The sequence below is a fragment of the Macaca thibetana genome, chromosome 2 (genome assembly GCF_024542745.1).
Source record: "Macaca thibetana thibetana isolate TM-01 chromosome 2, ASM2454274v1, whole genome shotgun sequence".
Lineage (NCBI taxonomy): Eukaryota > Metazoa > Chordata > Mammalia > Primates > Cercopithecidae > Macaca > Macaca thibetana.
Window position 1 is genome coordinate 2,782,396 of NC_065579.1, and position 18,458 is coordinate 2,800,853.

Below are 18,458 nucleotides of genomic sequence, written 5' to 3' on the forward strand. Positions count from 1 at the left end.
CAAATTTTACATTTCTCCAATAGAAGTTCTCTTATGAATTCTGAAGAAATTGCAGCATTTCTTTTGCTTTTAAATCTATCTACGTCTCCATAATTTTAGGAATATCCACTGGAGTTTCTACCAATGTAGTGATTAATTCTGGTAAATTCAATGTAATACAATTTAATTTAATACAATCCAGGGAAGTGAGGTGGATGGGGAAAGGCGAGAAGTTCATCAAAGCGTACAAAGTTTCAGTTAGACAGGAAAAATAAGCTTTAGTGATTTATTGCACAGAATAATGACTGTATTAAATGATAATGCATTATATATTTTATTTTGTTTTGTTATTTATTATTTTTTGAGACAGTTTCACAATGTTGTCTAAGCTGGTATCAAACACCTAGGCTGAAGCGATCCTCTGGCCCCATTCTCCCGAGTAGCTGGGACTACAGGCATGTGCCACCATACCACACCATTTGCATATTTTTAAAGTGCTTGAGTATGATGCTTACTATCTGGCTAATGGAATCATTCATACCCCAAACCTCAGCATCATGCAGTATACCCATATAGCAAGTCTGCAATATACCCCCTGAATCTAAAATAAAAGTTAAAAATATTTTTAAAAAATAATACAATAAATAAATAAATAAAATTGCTAAAAGAGTGGTGCATGCCTGTAATTCCAGCTACTCAGGAGGCTGAGGCAAGAGGATCACTTGAACCCAGCGGGTTGTGGTGAGCCAAGATTGTGCCATTGCACTCCAGCCTGGGCAACAGAGTGAGACGCCATCTCAAAAAAAAAAAAGAAAAAAGAAAAGAAAAAGAAAAGCATAGATTTTAAATGTTCTCACAACAACAAAAGATGATAAGTATGTAAGATTCTTAACCACAGTTGATGTACCTTACAGGAAGAGCTTCTCTTTCATGATGTGTAACCGCCCCACAGGTTCTTCCTGCCCACTGCACAAACAAAATCAGTTCATGGAGACCATGGCGTTGCAGTAAAGAAAGAGGTTAATTGACGTGATGCCAGCCACACCATGTGGGAGGCAGAGTTATTACTCAAATCAAACTCATCTAAGGCTTGGAGGTTAGGGATTTTTCAAAGGTAATTTGTTAGGTAGTGGGCTAGGGTATGGGGAGTGCTCACTGGTTGGGTCAGAGATGAAATCATAGGGCATCGAAGCTGTCCTCTTTCTCTGAGTAGCTTCTGGGTGGGGACACAGAAGCCGTTGGCTGGTCCCGGTGGAGCCATCAGTCATCAGACATGCAAAATTCTGAGAAGATATCTCAGAAGGCCAATCCTAGGTTCTACAAAAGTAACGTTACCAGCAGGGGTAACTGAGGAAGTTGCATATCTTGTGGCTTCTGGAATAACGCCTCACAATTGTTTATGTCTACACCTTAGCAGAATTTAGGCTCCTTTCCTCCTCTTAGCCTGGTGGTCTCTCATTAGTATTACAAGGGTGGTTGAGTTTGCTTCGTTTAAACTATAAACTAAATGACTCCCACATGTAGCTTGGCTTAAACCCAGGAATAATTAAAGCAGCTTGAAGGCTAAGGGCAAGAGGGAGGTTGGCTAGATCAGATCTCTTTCGCTGCCATTATTTTCTCACTGTGATAATTTTTGCAAAGGCGGTTTCAGACGCAATTGGATTTTTGGATACTGTGAACCCTGAATATCTGAGACTGGTCTCAGTTAATTTAGAAAGTTTATTTTGCCAAGGTTGAGGCTGCATGCCTGTGGCATAGCCTCAGGAGGTTCTGATGACAGGTGCCCAAGGTGGTCAGGGCACAGCTTGGTTTTATACATTTTAGGGAGACATAAGACATCAATCAACATATGTAAGATGAACATTGTTTCAGTCCGGAAAAGCAGGACAACTCAAGCAGAGAGGGAGCTTCCAGGTCACAGGTAGGTGAGAGTCAAACTGTTGCATTCTTTTGAGTTTCTGATTAGCCTTTCCAAAGGAGGTGATTAGATATGCACTTACCTCAGTGATGACTTTGCATAGAGTGGGAGGCAGTTTTGCCCTAACCCATTCCCAGCTTGACTTTTCCCTTTAGTTTAGTGATTTTGCGGGCCCCAAGATTTCTTTTCCTTTCACATTTCCCCCCTTTTCTTTTAAAAAATCTTTTGGAGAAAGCATTTTAGAAGAAAACGAGTGTCTGGTCTCAGGTTTTGTCTGGTCTCTCACGGCTAGGGTGATTTATTCCTAGGCAGGTGGGTCCTGAGTTATTAGGAAAGCTCATTTTTAGCAGGCTGAGAATCACCATATCCTATGAAGAGAAAATAGGGGGAGGAAGGGAGAAAAACAACAAACAAAATAACGATCCTAGAAAATCGATATAGGCCACATTACTCTGAAGTCCATACATCAGTAGGCAGGTATGAAAGTAGCTTACATATGTAAATAGGTTGCTGTTATTTTCTTCTGAAGTTTATGTTGTCTAGATTCAGTTCACAGGGCTTTAAGAAAGCACAGCTTAGTTTTCAGTGATTTCAAATTAGGAAAATGGAGGGAAAAAAGGAAAAGAAAAGAAAAATTTGAAAACATTGTTTTGGAGACCTGTAGCCAGGAAAAATTAGAATTCCATCCAAACTGTAGAAAATAATAAAAACTGAAAAACATTGGGCAAGACTAAAATCTAACAACAGGTGTATTATAGATCTTGAAATATAATGTTTCTCTCTCTAGTTTCCCATTTTTACTAATGACAAATCATGGTAGGACCAATTTGCCTTACTATACTTGGCCAGATAATTTGTATAAAGTGCAGCAAGAATAATTATTTTTTGCATAGTCTTTTAAAATAGGCTTTGATGGGGCCGGGCACTCACGCCTGAAATCCCAGCACTTTGGGAGGCCGAGGTGGGTAGATCACCTGAGGTCAGGAGTTCGAGACCAGCTGGCCAACATGGTGAAACCCCATCTCTACTAAAAATACAAAAATTAGCTGGGCCTGGTGGCAGACACCTGTAATCCCAGCTACTTGGGAGACTGAGGCAAGAGAATCATTTGAACCTGAGAGATGGAGGTTGCAGTGAGCCATGATTGTGCCACTGCACTCCAGCCTGGGTAACAGAGCAAGACTCCATCTCACAAAAAATAAATACATAAATAAAAAATAGGCTTTGATGGAACTTTGTTTCATAGAAGGAATCTCAGAAAAGACTTTTTTAAAGCTGAGCCCAGCCATGGGATTTGTACCATCAAATACCTATGAGTTGGATGAATTATTCTTCTCTTGAGGTCCCAAGATATTAGTAATTGGGGCCCCTGGGCATGTCAGAAAGTAAGTCTTTACTTACCATGGGTCAGGAACTCTGTACAGGGACTGCATAGACAAGGTATGAGGCCAGTTTTCCTAAGTGGCCTTTATTGGTTCCACAAGTCAAGTTTGACTCCTTACAGAAAAGCACACCATTCCAGTCAAAGCCTGGGTAAAATAACCAATTTCTCCAATTGCGTCTTGTTACAAATGAAAACAGATTCTTATTGCACTTATGCAAATAACTATATTGCCATAAGAATACTTACAAATAGTTTCCAAATTCTAGAGAAATCAGGTAGAGAGAAACAAATATGCTCCAAATTTTGTTCATAGAAGTATGCTTCATTGTTAAAAGCTGTTAATAGCTCAAAAGAAAAGTTTTCTTTACTCTGAAAAACAAAACAAAAGAACAGCAATGTTTTAAGCAAAAAGTCAAAAACATTGCTTCAGTCTTCTATAAGTTGAGTCCATGCACTTAATTCCTGTTCTGCTTGATGTTCATGAACATTCCAGCTCTTCATGAGTCCTGAAAGTTTCTCCTCTATTCTGATGTCACAATCTCCAAGTTATCAGAAACCTGCATTCAAGAGCACCTGTTAGAGTTTTATAGCTGATTATAAAACTACCTTCTAAAGAGGACAAAAACAAGACAGTATTGTCCATGGATGACAAAAAATTTTAGGGCAGCCATAGTCAAAGACACAATTGACAAGGAAATTTGTTACCTGTGTCGCACAAAATAATTTAACATAGCAATTATAATTATTACTGATAACATACACTAAGTCTTATCAGAATTATAGGAGTTTCCCATAATGTTTGGAACACATACCAATAACATATTTATACAGATACAACTCAAAGAAAACTAAATACCATTTCATATTTGACAATGCTTCCTATATAATTTTCATACCTAATAAGCCAGTTATGTCATTTTTGGAGTTTAAGGAACCTAACATCTGACAGGATTAACTAGGTCAGTAAAAGACATAGGTTATAATTTGATTTTGGAAAGTTTGTCAAATATCAAAGGTTTAAAAACTTGATATCATAAAATAGGATCACAGGTTATTGTAAAATAAGTCATTCATTTAACCAGAGTGGTAACTCAAGAATTTCAAAAAAAGGTGAAAACCTTCATTCTTTGAGAGAGGAGACTTAATTTTCCAAACAATAAGCCCTAATAAAAACAGCATGAAGCCAATCAAATTTGACTTCCAAAATTTCATAAACAATCTATAAAATTTTAATCTTGACCATAAGCTATAACTTCCATAGGCCTTTTATGACCTTTATAGCTTTTATCTGGGAGTCAGTTAATGCTCCAAGAAAATGTTAATCTGACACAGGGGCCCATATGCTGGTCTTGCCTTAGTGTGCCTTTGACATTAATGATCAATTTATAGAGAAACTGAGCTTATTTTATCACTCAACATCGGCCCTTACAATCTCATGCACCCACCCTTCTGTGATAGTCCCTGGCCTTTGAGGAGTTGAACAGCTTTAATTTCTGGCCCTGTGTTTCAGGAATGCAGTTTATTTTGATTTGCATCTTTTACTAAGCCTGAAGTTGAGGCTTTAATTACTGCCAGTGTTTAAGATTTAGCAGGACTTGGTGTCCTTTTTAGACCCAGGACTCAAAGCCCTGTACTCAACATCACAAGGACTTTAAAAGCACATACAGAAAGATACATGGATATAGTAACCTTAATTTTTAAAAAATTGTTTTAATCTCAGTTATTTTCTAAGCAAACCAAAACTTCACAATAATGGCATAGGAATTATTTTGACAAAACACAAAATATCTTAAGCCAGTTACCAAAAGGCAAAAGAAGAGACCTTCTGCAGTGCACAGAATATTATGTTGGAAGAAAACATTTCCCTTAGACCTTTAAGAAAACATTGGTAGCATCAGGCCACAACAAACAGAAGTTGAGGGAAAAAAAAACTTATATGAGCCGAAAATGACTTTAAGGAGAGCATTACTATTTCATGCCTTTTAAAAGGGGTGCGAAACTGAAAACAGCAAGATGCAATAAAAGTTGAACTTTGGGTTTAAAAAAATTAGAATCTCCTATAATTTACTAAATCAATCCCTTAAGAAAATTTTATTGTTCTAATCAATTATTTAGTGTGTAAGTGTATTTTTTACATCAAACCCAATTTCTATAAAGACCATTATAATTTCTCTTCAGTTATAGACAACTCGATCATATAAAAGTTTTGTTTTGTTTTAAATAAATCCTCTTATTGTTACTTACACAGACCATTCATGACATGCTTGGACTTTCAGTTTTTTTCTGAACATCCTTCTTTCTTAAACAACCAGTCATTTTATTCTAGGACTAAATTTATCGTACAAGATTCTTTCTCATATAAAATTATTTCTCTTTAAGCTTTGTCTCAAAAAAAAAATTTTTTTTAAACAAAGACATTTCTTAGTGTCTAAACTACACTCTTCCTTAAAAACCCAAGAGCAGCCTATGTTGCAATAACTATTTTCGTCAGTAAATCAGGTAGCAGTAAAAAGGCAAGCCATTTAAGAGCTGAGATGAACTTGTCTGTTTACACTCTTGCAGTTCCATAAGGAAAAACAGGTTTCTCCCCTGAAGGGAGTCTGGTGCTTTCTCCATTTTCTTTAAGGAACCCCAGGCTATTATAAACTATTTTAGGTCCCTCATGTGGCAGAGTATGCAAGAGAAAGGAGACACAGGAGAGACAGGAGAAGCAAATGAAGAAAACAGAATTCAGTCAACTGAGAAGAAAAACATTTTTGCTCAAAAAAAGAGACAAGGTCCTAGGAGAAAGAAAAAACAACACCACGAAGGCCTTTTATACACATACACACACACACACACACACACACAAATGCACACACACAAACACACACACATCTTGGATGTTGGCTTTTAATTAAGCTGACTTTTAACCACTGAGCTCCTTTTAAAACATATTTTAAAATCTATTACCATATTTAAGCTAGGAAAAAAAATGCTGTTCTTTCAGAAGTACCAAGTACCAAAGCGGAAAGGGTTTGACTTAGGAACCAAAGCTAGGTTGTTGTGATAGAAAACAAAGAAGGTAGAACCCTTAGCTATGGAACTGCCATGCGGGGCAACAGTCATTGCTCTTTCAGCTTGGCCTGGCTAGCAAAAAGGGGCCTCGTTATGTAAATAAAGCCCCTTAAGCAGTCAAAAATCTTTCCTGTTTTTTTTTTTTTTTTTTTGGTTTTGGTTTTTTTCCTTTGTCTGGCTGTTTTTCTCCCCACATCACACCACCCCCCCTTTTTTTCTTTTCTTGAGACAGAGTGTCGTTCTGTCCCCAGGCTGGAGTGCAGTGATGTGATCTCCGCTCACTGCAAGCTCCGCCTCCTGTTCATGCCATTCTCCCCACACAGCCTCCTGAGTAGCTGGGACTACAGGTGCCCGCCACCATGCCTGGCTAATTTTTTTTTGTATTTTTAGTAGAGATGGGGTTTCACCGTGTTAGCCAGGATGGTGTCGCTCTCCCGACCTCATGATCCGCCCGCCTCGGCCTCCCAAAGTGCTGGGATTACAGGCGTGAGACACCACGCCAGCCTTTTCTTTTTCTTTTTTTTTTTCTTGTGGGAATTTAGCCACTTCAGAGGGCTTGTTCCCCATAATTTGAAACTTTCCTTTAGATTTGACCAAGTCAGATAGAGTTGATCAAACCCAATGGGGAAAAGACCAAAACAACGAAAACAGAAACAAACAAAAAACAACAACAACAAAACCAGTTAAGCAAAACAAATGATGGCACAACTTATATGATCACTGAGTGCTCTAATGGTAAGGAGAAATTAAGACCAGTTGGTTGTTAATCTTAACTTTAGCCAAGACAAACCCCAATTCAGTTACTTACCTAGGGATGGGACTCAAGCTGAAGACTGCTCTCCATCCTAGAAGCAGGAGAAATCTAAAATTTGTTTTCCCTGTGGGAAGCGAGTTCAAACTCCACAGAGGAGTTACCTGCCTTCCACCTTCATGGAAGCAGGAAAAACTTACCTTCCTTGTGTTGGAAGCAAGTAAAACTCCAAAAAAACACAAAGTAGTTGTACAACATAATAAACGTTAGATCACGACTGAATTTTGGGAGATCAGGAATTCTCCAGAGAGGGTCGTTCCAGGCCTCAGCAAATTGTCCTGTTGGTTTGAGCCATAAAGATAGCTCAAGCTGGTCCCAAGCACCAGTTGGAGATTTGGCAAAGGTCAGAAGCACCTCCACTCAGAATCCCTCTATGGTTACCAAAATATGAACTCCAAATATATGAGACAGGTCTCAGTTAATTTAGAAAGTTTATTTTGCCAAGGTTGAGGCCACAGGCCACATGCTCGTAACACAGCCTCAAGACGTCCTGACAACATGTACCCAAGGTGGTCAGGGCACAGCTTGGTTTTATACATTTGAGGGAGACATGAGACATCAGTCAATATATGTAAGATGAACATCAGTTCCATTCAGAAAGGTAGGACAACTCAAGCAGGGAGGGGGCTTCCAGGTCACGGGTAGGTGAGAGACAAATGGTTGCATACTGTTGAGTTTCTGATGAGCCTTTCCAAAGGAGGCAATCAGATATGCATTTATCTCGGTGAGCAGACGGGTGACTTTGAATAGAATGGGAGGCGGGTTTGCCTTAAGAAGTTCCCAGCTTGACTTTTCCCTTTAGCTTAATGATTTTGGGGTCCCAAGATTTATTTTCCTTTCACAATACAGATAAGGGTCTTTCCTTTTCTCCCACACTCTTTTAAGAAGCACTAAATTCAAGGCCAAACCAAAAGGGTACAATCTCACAAAACTAACATTTCTTTTCCTTAATTATTTTCCCTCCTTATTAGTGGTCTTTTTTACACCTCTGCCAATAATTAGGGCTGGAGAAAACTTATAAAATTTAGTTCACCAAAGTCTAGAATGATCTCAATCTTCCATAACCACTACGATAGTTAATTTTATGTGTCAACCTATATCAGAGGTGTTTAAACCAGAATGACTCCATCTAGAATAGGGGCTGGGTAAAACAAGGCTGAGACCTACTAGGCTGTATTCCCAGGAGGTTAGACATTCTAAGTCACAGGATGAGATAGGAGGTCAGCACAGAGACAGGTCACAAAGACCTTGCTGATAAAACAGGTTGTGGTAAAGAAGCCAGCTGAAACCAAGATGGCTACAAAAATGACCTCTGGTCATCCTCACTGCTCATTATATGCTAATTACAATCATTAGCATGCTAAAAGACACTCCCACAAGTACCATGACAGTTTACAAATGCCATGGCAATGTCAGGAAGTTACCCTAGATGGTCTAAAAAGGGGAGGGACCCTCAGTTCTGGGAATTGCCCACCTCTTTCCCAGAAAACTTGTGAATAATCCACCGCTTGTTTAGCATATAATCAAGAAATAATCATAAAAATAGCCAACCAGCAGCCCTTGGGGCCACTCTGTCTATGGGGTAGCCATTCTTTATTCCTTTACTTTCTTAGTAAGCTTGCTTTTTACTTTACTCTATGGACTCACCTCGAATTCTTTCTTGCACGAGATCCAAGAGCCCTTTCTTGGGATCTGAATCGGGACCCCTTTCCAGTAACACTTGGGCTAGGAAATGCCCAGATTGCTGGCAGAGTTTATTTCTGGGTGTGTCTGTGAGGGTGTTTCTGGAAAAGATTTGCATTTGAATCATCTGATTGAGTAAAGAAAATCACCCTCACCAATGTAGACAGGCATCACCCAATCCATGGAGGGCCCAAAGGAGCAAAAGGGTGGAGGAAGGACGAATTCTGTCTCTCCTCTTGAGCTGAGACGCCCATCTTCCCCTGCCCTTCAACATCAGAGCGCCTGGTTTTTGGGCCTTCAGACCTGGAATGAATGACAGCACTGGCTTTCCTGGTTCTCCATCATGTCCTTTTGAGTTTTGGTCAGCATCACCACAAGATAAGGACATTCACCTCTGATCTCCTTTCTAGGTTTTTTGTTTGTTTGTTTGTTTGTTTTTTGATACTGAGTCTCACTCTGTCACCCAGGCTAGAGTGCAATGGCAGGATCTCAGCTCACTGCAACTTCCGCCTCCTGGGTTCAAGCGATTCTCCTGCCTCAGCCTCCTGAGTAGCTGGCATTACAGGCATGCACCACCATGCCTGGCTAATTTTGTGTTTTTAATAGAAACAGGGTTTCACCATGTTGGCCAGGTTGGTCTCGAACTCCTGACCTCAGGTGATCTGCCCACCTCAGCCTCCCAAAGTGTTGGAATTACAGGCATGAGCCACCATGCTCAGCCTGATCTCCTCCTTTCTATGCACCTGTACTAGTTAGTAACTGGTGGTTCTGCCTGAGGCACAGATGGATCCAAGGGTTCAGTGATAGATCCACGGTTCCTCTGTTTTGCTTTATTTGCAAAAAGGCTCTTACCTGAAATGTGATTCTAAGGTGGTCCTTGGAAGTTCTGGATGGACATGGTCCTTCATGCTAGTGACCTAAGGAAGAAAAGGAGAGTATTCCCTGAAAGATTCAGCAAACATCTGAGGGAAGATTGACCGCTCTGGATGCAGGGTCCTGCCTGAGGGATTGCTCTAAGTGTCCGGGCTGGGTCATGTGCCTGCCCCTGCAGTGGTGGTACAGGATAAAGCCAGCCAGTCTCATCCAACCATATGGACTGGGCAGATTGCTATAAAATAGAGAAAGAAAAGCTTCCCAAAGGAAGGGAATGTGGAGTCAACAAGAGGTAAGGTCACTTTTGTCCCCAAGTGACAACTCTGGTCTTCCTCTGCTTCTCCTCTTTTCTCAGAACTCTTTCTTATTCATTCCCAAGTTCAGCTTGTTCAGTACTGCAAGGGCTGATGGGTGGGGGTCAGGTGTGGGGCAGGATCACTGCCCTCCTCCATTATTTTCACCCAGGCAAAAATGGGTGAAATGAGCCTCAAGGGCCATGTCGGAGACAACGTGAGGGGTGGAGACAGAGGGAGAGTCTGGAATGGGCCCTCACTGCCCTAGAAGCATATGGAGGAGAGAGGACCAGCCTCCTTCTGAGGGAAGAATGATAGGAACACTGTGTGTGTGCCTGGGTTCCAGGTCTGGTTGGTACTTCATGAGAGTCATCTTGTTTTCCCACAAAAATGGTTCAAAATCGTCCAGACCCTTCTTTCTTCCCTCTTCATATTGGTCTCAGACCCCTCGCTAAAGTCCCAAGGCTGGCTCTGATCCCACCATGAGAAGCTTTCAGAAAAGGGTGCTTTTCTCCCAGAGCTCAAGGGCTTCAGCTCTGGGCTGATCAGTACCACCCCCCCCCCGCCACACACACACACACAGAGTAATTAGTTATGGAATTTGGTGGAAGAATCAATCAGACCATTTGGATCATGGAATAAACTATTCTATGGACTCATGGAATGTTCCATGGAATAATGTCCCAGTTACTTTGTGCTAGGGAGACAGACATTTATATTCAACAAATGTCCTCTAGATTGAGTGCTGAACCACCTTGTGTGGATAAGACTGAGAATAACACACGGAGGAAATTCTTCTGGTTTCAAGACAAACTCCACAAAGACAAGATGCACTTGGAGTTTGAGTCTGTCTCTTCTGCTCTGTGGTGGGTTACTCCAGTTCATCTGCAAAATTGTTTGGAATTTGCAAAACCTCCAAATCCTCCCTCAGGGCTTCTGTGCCTCTTGGCTTCCTTACAGCTCCTTTGTGACCGTAAGATAGGTTTAATAACCACACTCTAGGTTGCGCAACTATTATTATTACCATCAGAGACACATGGTGCAGAAACATAGAATCTGTGTTTTGTATTTCCTTTTTCAGATAAACAGTTTCATCTAAGGAAAATAGCAGATGGTATTTACCCAGGAGGGTGGTCTTCCCCTGGTACTGAGGCTAGGGGGCCTGCAGTAGTTTCAAAATAGAAGCATCTTCCCCAGCTGCACTCTGCACGTGGCCTCCTTCCTCACGCCACACTCCGTCTCTCTGGCTCTGCTTCCCCGTGGTGAATGCATATGCAGAAAAGAAATGGGGACCCGGTGAGTCTTGGTGTTTCCAGGAGGCCCACAGGCCCTGGTAAGAGCTGATGGTTTGGAAGATGGAAAGCAGCCAATGGACGTCAAACATTTAAAGATACAAGCAGAGTCATTAGGGGCCCAAGGGTTTGAATGGTTCCCAGGCTAATACAACCCTCCCCTGACTTTCCGTGCTGACTCCATCTTTTCCTCCACCTTGCTGGGCCCTGTCTTCCTCCTGTTCTAGGTATTGCAACACAGTCACAGGATGTGAAAGTAGCGAGAAAGAGATAAAGCTTGGATCCTGGCAAAGCGGATGCATTGCCAAGGCGAGAGCCAAGTTGACGACTAAGCTGGGCCTAGAACCCTCATGTTTTGGCTCACAGACCTGCACTCTTTCCATAAGCCTTGACTTGAAGAGGATTCCTTAACTGAACTGTTATAAGATTCTCACAGATACAGTCTCTTGGTGTAAATAACAATGACCTATCAAGATACCAAAAGTGAAATAAGACAAAATAGGATACATCTTAGTTGGTTATAACATCAAGAGAAGCCTGCAAACTGCCCCGTCCCCCAGAGTCTCAGGGGATCTGGGTAGGATCTCGCAGCGTAGAGGGTGGGCTCAGTCTGTGAGTTCTTCCTTCCCCTGCTGTCCACCCATCATTCACAGCACGGTTTGTCCCTAATAGTGTTTAGCTCTGGATCTCTATTAATCACAGATGCTCAGAAACGTAAAGGGCCTTAAAGAGCATGTAGTCGATTCAACTCTCTGCGTGCAAGTGCAAGTGAGATCATATATGTTAGAAGTAGACACAGATCTCAGGCAGCCTCCTGATAGTGAAACCTACAGCTTGTGTCCATGGATCCCAGTGAGAGCCGGAGATCTGGCAGTTGTCTGGTTGGTTGATATAGTTAGAAGATGAGCTGCATATACTCTGTTGCCAGGCTGGAGTGCAGTGGCGCCATCTCGGCTCACTACAACCTCTGACTCCTGGGTTCAAGAGATTCCCCTGCCTCAGCCTCCCGAGTAGCTGGGACTTCAGGCACACGCCACCACAACTGGCTAAGATTTGTATTTTAGTAGAGACAGAGTTTCACCATGTTGACCAGGATGGTCTCGATCTCCCGACCTCGTGATCTGCCCACCTCAGCCTTCCAAAGTGCTGAGATTACAGGCATGAGCCACCGCACCCGGCCAGAAGTTGAGCTGTATAATTTCAGCTGGAATGTTCACTATGCCATGTGAATTAGTCTACTTGCCAGTCTACATGGCAGGGTTCCGCTGGTAGAAGTGGAAAGCACCCTCTGCTCCTCTGATTTCCAAATCTAAACGCTGTGGCCCTCCCTCTGTTCTGAGGGTGTCCTCGTGTGGTCATTTATCCCCTGGGCCTCTCCCTAATCCCACGCTGTCCCTGGACCAGAGCTGTTTTTCCTCCCAGCCTATCACAAATGCTTTGGGAGGCCTGGGACAGTGGCCTGGGCTGGGCTGACCCCACCACTCCATCTGCATCTGCTCACGGGGACAGGGCTTCTTCCTTTGTACCATTGTTTCAGTGGCTTTGGGTTTTTTTTGGTTTTTTTTTTTTTTTGGTATTTTTGGTTGGGTTTATTTTTTACTTTTCCTTCTCCTCTATTTCAAACCCAGTCCCTTCAGAGCCTCAGTTGAAGCCAGCCCACCCAAGCACATCCCTGCAACAGAACTTGTAATAATTCCCTAAGCAGTCCATGGACGTCTTCCCAAACAACCCTCCTACAGCAGAGGGTTCTGGGAAATCTAGTCACTTCCCCTCACATGGATGCACCTGCCTCTGGGAACTTCCACAGCCCTGGTCCTTGGATAGGAGAATGAAGACACAGGGCTAGGGGGTTGGGGAATGGGTGATGTTGATACCTAAATCTTCAGGCCACTCATCAGCTGGGTCCTTCTGAGTGAGTGAGGGTAACTCTCAAGGAAGTGAAATTCTCAGCCTGGAATTTATGACCTGACCATCTCAGACCAAATTACAGAGAAAAAAGTCAAAGTGTGTGTTCACTCCTTAGGGCTGTGAAAGGCCCAGGAGCCATTCTTCAGATGAGCCTCTTGGCCCTCAAAATCGTAAGCCTTCTATTCATGATTGAACTTTTCCTATTTGAAGCACATTCACTGAGCCAAATCTTTCTGTCACATATTTTGCTTTTAAAAGTTGAGTTTGTTTGATTTCCTAAATTTTTGTTATTTCTAACTGTATCAAAGCAGCCCAGTTCAAAGAAACAGAATGTACCAGGGAAGCAGACATTTGATCATTAAAGGCAAAATGAATCTAAGTCGTGTCTACTTGAGTGCTCATGACACCAAAACCAGAAAAATCCCTGGCCTACATCAAGTCCGTAGGCTTTTTGTCCTGGAGGCCAGGGTCCCTCTGTGGTCTCAGGGTACCCAGGGTGATATGCTGCATGGTTGAACTGAGCACCTAAGATGCCAAGAGTCCCTAACCTTTGTCCTTCTCTTGAGTGGAGGTGGCCGAAGGAGGGGGGTTACATAAGAGACCACTTCCTGCCCCTGGATGGGCAGAACAGAGTTGCCCAGGGCCTGTCAGGACAGGATGCAGAATTCCTGACTCTTGGGGAGTTTGTCTGGTTAAAGGCCATGTCCAGCTTCTGGTATAAAGACCACTTGGTAACCCCCTGCTCCCAGAGAGAGCGCGATCATTACTGAGGCTACAGGCAGGAGACTGGAGCAACTGTTCAGAGGGAAAAGGAGCTAGAATAGCAGACTCCACAAGGGCAAGGTATTATTTTGTACCCCACATCTTCTGAGTATCTAGCAAAATGCCTTATCCTTAGGAAGTACTCAGTAAATGTTAAACTAATAAAAGATTAATTTCTGAGAACAGGTCAAAGGTTTAGGCCTGGGGGCGGGGGACACAGAAAGAAGTATCCAGAGAATCTCAGTCAGTCTCAAAATCATAGCTCGACAGAGAAATTCCCTTCAATCCAAGACCCAGGTCCTAATGCAGCTCCCTCGAAGGCTGTGACGTGTATGGTGAGCTTAGTGGATCTCATACCTCCTCATGTCAAATTAGATGGTGGCCTGAGCTCAGGCATTGCCACTGGGGCAGGAGAGAGGGGACAAAGTAGAAATATTGGAGTCTGGATGGACAGAATGTTGAAACTGACAGTATGTGGGTACTGAAGGAAGTGAATGAGAGATGAGGATAATAGAGGGCGACACTCTTCCCGGGGTTGCTGTAAGGAGTAGTAAATGAACGCACAGTGCTTCAGGCCACATGGTAGGTTCTTTTTGTGGGGATTGGGGGGAACGGAGTCTCACTCTGTCACCCAGGCTGGAGTGCCATAGCGCGGTCTCAGCTCACTGCAACCTCCGCCTCCCAGGTCCAAGTGATTCTCCTGTCTCAGCCTCCCAGGTAGCTGAGATTACAGGCGTCCACCACCACGCCCGGCTAATTTTTGTATTTTTAGTAGAGACGGGGTTTCACCATGTTGGCAAGGCTGGTCTTGAACTCTCGAACTCAGGTTATCCGCCCACTTCAGACTCCCAAAGTGCTGGGATTACAGGTGTAAGCCACAGAGCCCAGCCTGTAAGTTCTTAATGGAAGCTGCTTTCCTCCTCCTCCTCTTCCCTTTCCGTTTTCACTAAAGGTCAAACTCTCCCACCTGGAAACATTAGAGTGCCCGCCCAAAGAGACTCTGCCACCAGTGTCTTTCTATGAACCTCACCCTTGAAAACCGTGGACATGCTTCTACCTCTGCTGGTCCCCACCAAGAAGATAGCAATCAAAGTATCTTCTCTCTAGTGCTGTGTCAGAAAAACCCTGACGACCATCCTCCCATGAGCAGAATGTTTTCTTTGTTCATCTGAGATGAAATGAACATCTCTTTGGGGACAAACAGGCAGCCTGACTCACAAGCTGAGCAGACACTACGGGCTGGGCCAGGTGATAGCTGCACAGTGGTAGCTGCGGCTGCAGCTCGTGAGGCTTCAATGCTTGCGGCATAGACTGTGACAATACACAAGAGATGTTTTTAAAGGTGAACAAGTCTATTTCTTTCTTTTTCTTTTTTTTTTTTTTTTTTTGAGACGGAGTCTTGCTCTCTCACCCAGGCTGGAGTGCAGTGGCACGATCTCCACTCACTGCAACCTCTGCCTCCTGGGTTCAAGCAATTGTCCTGCCCCAGCCTCCTGAGTAGCAGGGTTTGCAGGCGTGTGCCACCATGCCTTGCTAAATTTTTTGTGTGTGTGTGACAGAGTCTCACTCTGTCGCCAGGCTGGAGTGCACTGGTGCAATCTCGGCTCACTGCAACCTCCACCTTCTGGGTTCAAGAGATTCTCCTGCCTCAGCCTCCCAAGTAGCTGGGATTACAGGTGCACTCCACCACGCCCGGCTAACTTTTGTGTTTTTAGTTGAGACAGTGTTTCACTATATTGGCCAGGCTGGTCTTGAACTCCTGATCTCGTGATCCACCCACCTCAGCCTCCCAAAATGCTGGCATTACAGGCGTAAGCCACCATGCCTGGCCCTAGAATCAGTACTGTTAAGATAATTAATTGAGAAGCCACTAGGCTGAGATGGCTCCAGGGCCTTGAGTTCCTATGTAACCAACCGAAACTCAACTCAGAGGGAATGATTTTAACCTAGGAAAACAAAATTTAAGATTAACCAATTAGGAACCACAAACTAACCTCGAATGAGGGACTTTTCACATTAACCAATCAAATATTTTCTTTGTCTTGCTTCCATGAGCACCTTATGAAAGATTTTCCCTGGCACCCCTTCACTGGAGCCCTGAATGATTTGTGGGCTTATTGTTGGATGCATGACTCACCGTCCGCTCAAGGAGACTCTTTCAAATGTTCATGTGCCGAAGTTTCTCATTTAATGGTAAGTATTTGTAGCCAGAGTGAAGGACCGCTGGGCTGAGGAAGGTGTGGAACAAGTGTGGAAAGGAAAAGCACAAAGATTACTATGAATATCTCACTCGACCAATAATTCTGGAAATGGGCTCTCGGACCCTAGACAAGGTCTATGGGACCCAGGGGTGCATTGTTCTATTCTAGAGTCTGTAGTGGGTCCACTCTATTTCTCAACCCCCTTCCAAATCTGGAAAGCAGTGAAATCTGTGGTTCTTAGTCACCTCCTCTCCCTTGTACCCACCTACTTGCCCCTCCAGGAGATGGAGCCCGTGAAAAACCACTTGCCATTCTTAATGGAGTGCACTGTGATTCTCAAACCCAATAATACTCTTTACATAGCCCTGATGAGGAGCCACTGGTAAATACTAATTCCAGAAAACTTAAAAGAAGTCTTCCAGGCCACACACAAACTCTAGACACAATACAATACCACTTTTGACAAAGTAGATCATGAGTACATACATACATACATACATACATACATACATAAAATAAGGTCATTTTCTTACAGACTTCAGTGAAGACATAGAAATCCTTTTCTTCACTTGTGGGCACGGCTGAGTCTGAGAGGGAGAGGGATGGCTGACACTGGGCTGAAAGGCCGGCCGGTAGTTCCCATTCACAGACAGTGCGTGCGGAAGAGCTTTGTCAGTGCCTAACAAACCAAGAAACATGCCTTTTGGAGCCAGACAGATCCAGGTGCGAATCTCGGTTAGGCCACTCACTGTGCCATGTCGGGCAAACTTGTTGACCTCTGTCAGCCTGTTCTCTCCCTGAGAAGATGGTTGTCATCATGCATACCTACATGGTTTCTACAAGAGAGAAACATAAACTGCCTGGCACAATGAGTGTCCACATCTGATACTGGCTGATCGCTCAGTGATACCTCTGTGAACCAGAACTTATCCTAACGTCACACTTTATGATCAGAAGCCGTGTTGTAGGAGTGGAAATGATGCGAGAGACAGGAGGATGGCCCAGGTCACAGTTCCTCTCCTGCTCCCACCCTTTCCCTCCCTCCCTCTCCTTTCTGTCTTGAGGCAGCACATGGCTTCCAAGACATCTCAGGCTGCAGCCTGCCCCTGCTCTCGGGGTGGTCCCCAACTCTGCTTATGAGTGCGTGGATGCTACGGCCCCCCTACCCAGATGATGGCAGCATGTGAGGCCCAAGGGCCTGGGTCTCTCCCTCCAGGGGCCTGGGCTCCAGCCCACTTGTGAACGGTTCCATTGCCTCCTGTTTATTACCTCTCTGACCCAGCATTGAGAAACTTCCCTTAACTCCTCCACAGCCAGATGGACTTGGTTTAAAGAAGCCCCAATCCCAGAAGGGACACTAATGGAAATGACAGAACGTTGAGTCACGCTGGGACCCCACAGATCTTCTGGCAGCGTTTCTACATTTCTGTGCCGTGTGCCCCTTTGACAGCTTGGAAAAAATATCCATAAATACATAAAATAAAAGACATGAGATCACAAAGGAATTCAATTACACTAAAAAACCATTCTACCCAACGTCCCATGGACATCCATGGATTTCAGATGATCAACACCTGACAGCCAAACCTCTTGCTGAGAACTTAGGAAACTCTCCAAGGTCACCCAGCTAAGAAGTGAGAGGCTTGGGACGGGAACCCCATCTCCTTATTCCTGCACCTGTGGTTTTGTGTTTTTTACTAATTTAATATTTCAGGAAACTAAGAAAAATGAAACAGAAATCTTGCTGCCTCTGCTGTGAACACTCCTGAATTTTCTCCATGTGGGGAGGTGTGGAGGAAGCCCTGCTGGCCCTCAGTGTATTCAGAAGAACTGACCTTGCTTTATCCAGGATTGCAACACCACACAAATATTATTTCCCGGTAAACATCTGAAAAAGCTTAAGGCCACAGTAACTTGGCTGAGGATTTGGCCAGGGCCCTGGTGACCGGTTGAGATGTCCAACTCCTAAATGTGATGGGCGGCGCTGTTGGATTGTGGACTGAACAGATGGGTCAATTCCTCTGGGTCAGTTCCTCTGCTTTCAGGTGGTCAGTGTCAGGGAGTCTGGAACACTGGCCTCTGAGCCTGCCACCGACATCTCGGCCCTCAACCCTCGTTAGGAATTAGTGAGCAGTTGGTGTCCCCTTGCTCTGCTGGGAAGACTGGCAGGTATTTAACCTGAGGGCGTCAACACCTGGCCCATCTCCTAGCTGAGCCCTTTCACTCCTTTCTCTCCCTGCTGGGGTAAGAGAATGTAATGGTTAAAAGCATGAGTTTGGGGCAGGGTTTAAATTCTC

At 43.7% G+C, this 18,458-nt stretch overlaps 1 long non-coding RNA gene across 2 annotated transcripts; it reads right to left on the reverse strand.

The window, feature by feature from the left end:
• Positions 1-251: 251 nt before the first annotated feature.
• Positions 252-17,181, reverse strand: LOC126948005 (uncharacterized). 2 transcript variants are annotated; one of them, XR_007723299.1, is made up of 5 exons: positions 16,695-17,181; positions 16,098-16,188; positions 11,121-11,247; positions 9,685-9,749; positions 252-8,933 (listed from the first exon to the last, which is right to left on the reverse strand). It is a non-coding gene; the product is annotated as an uncharacterized LOC126948005 (long non-coding RNA). The 2 variants fall into 2 exon arrangements; XR_007723298.1 differs by having other exon boundaries at positions 16,098-17,181.
• Between the last annotated feature and the right edge of the window lie 1,277 nt (positions 17,182-18,458).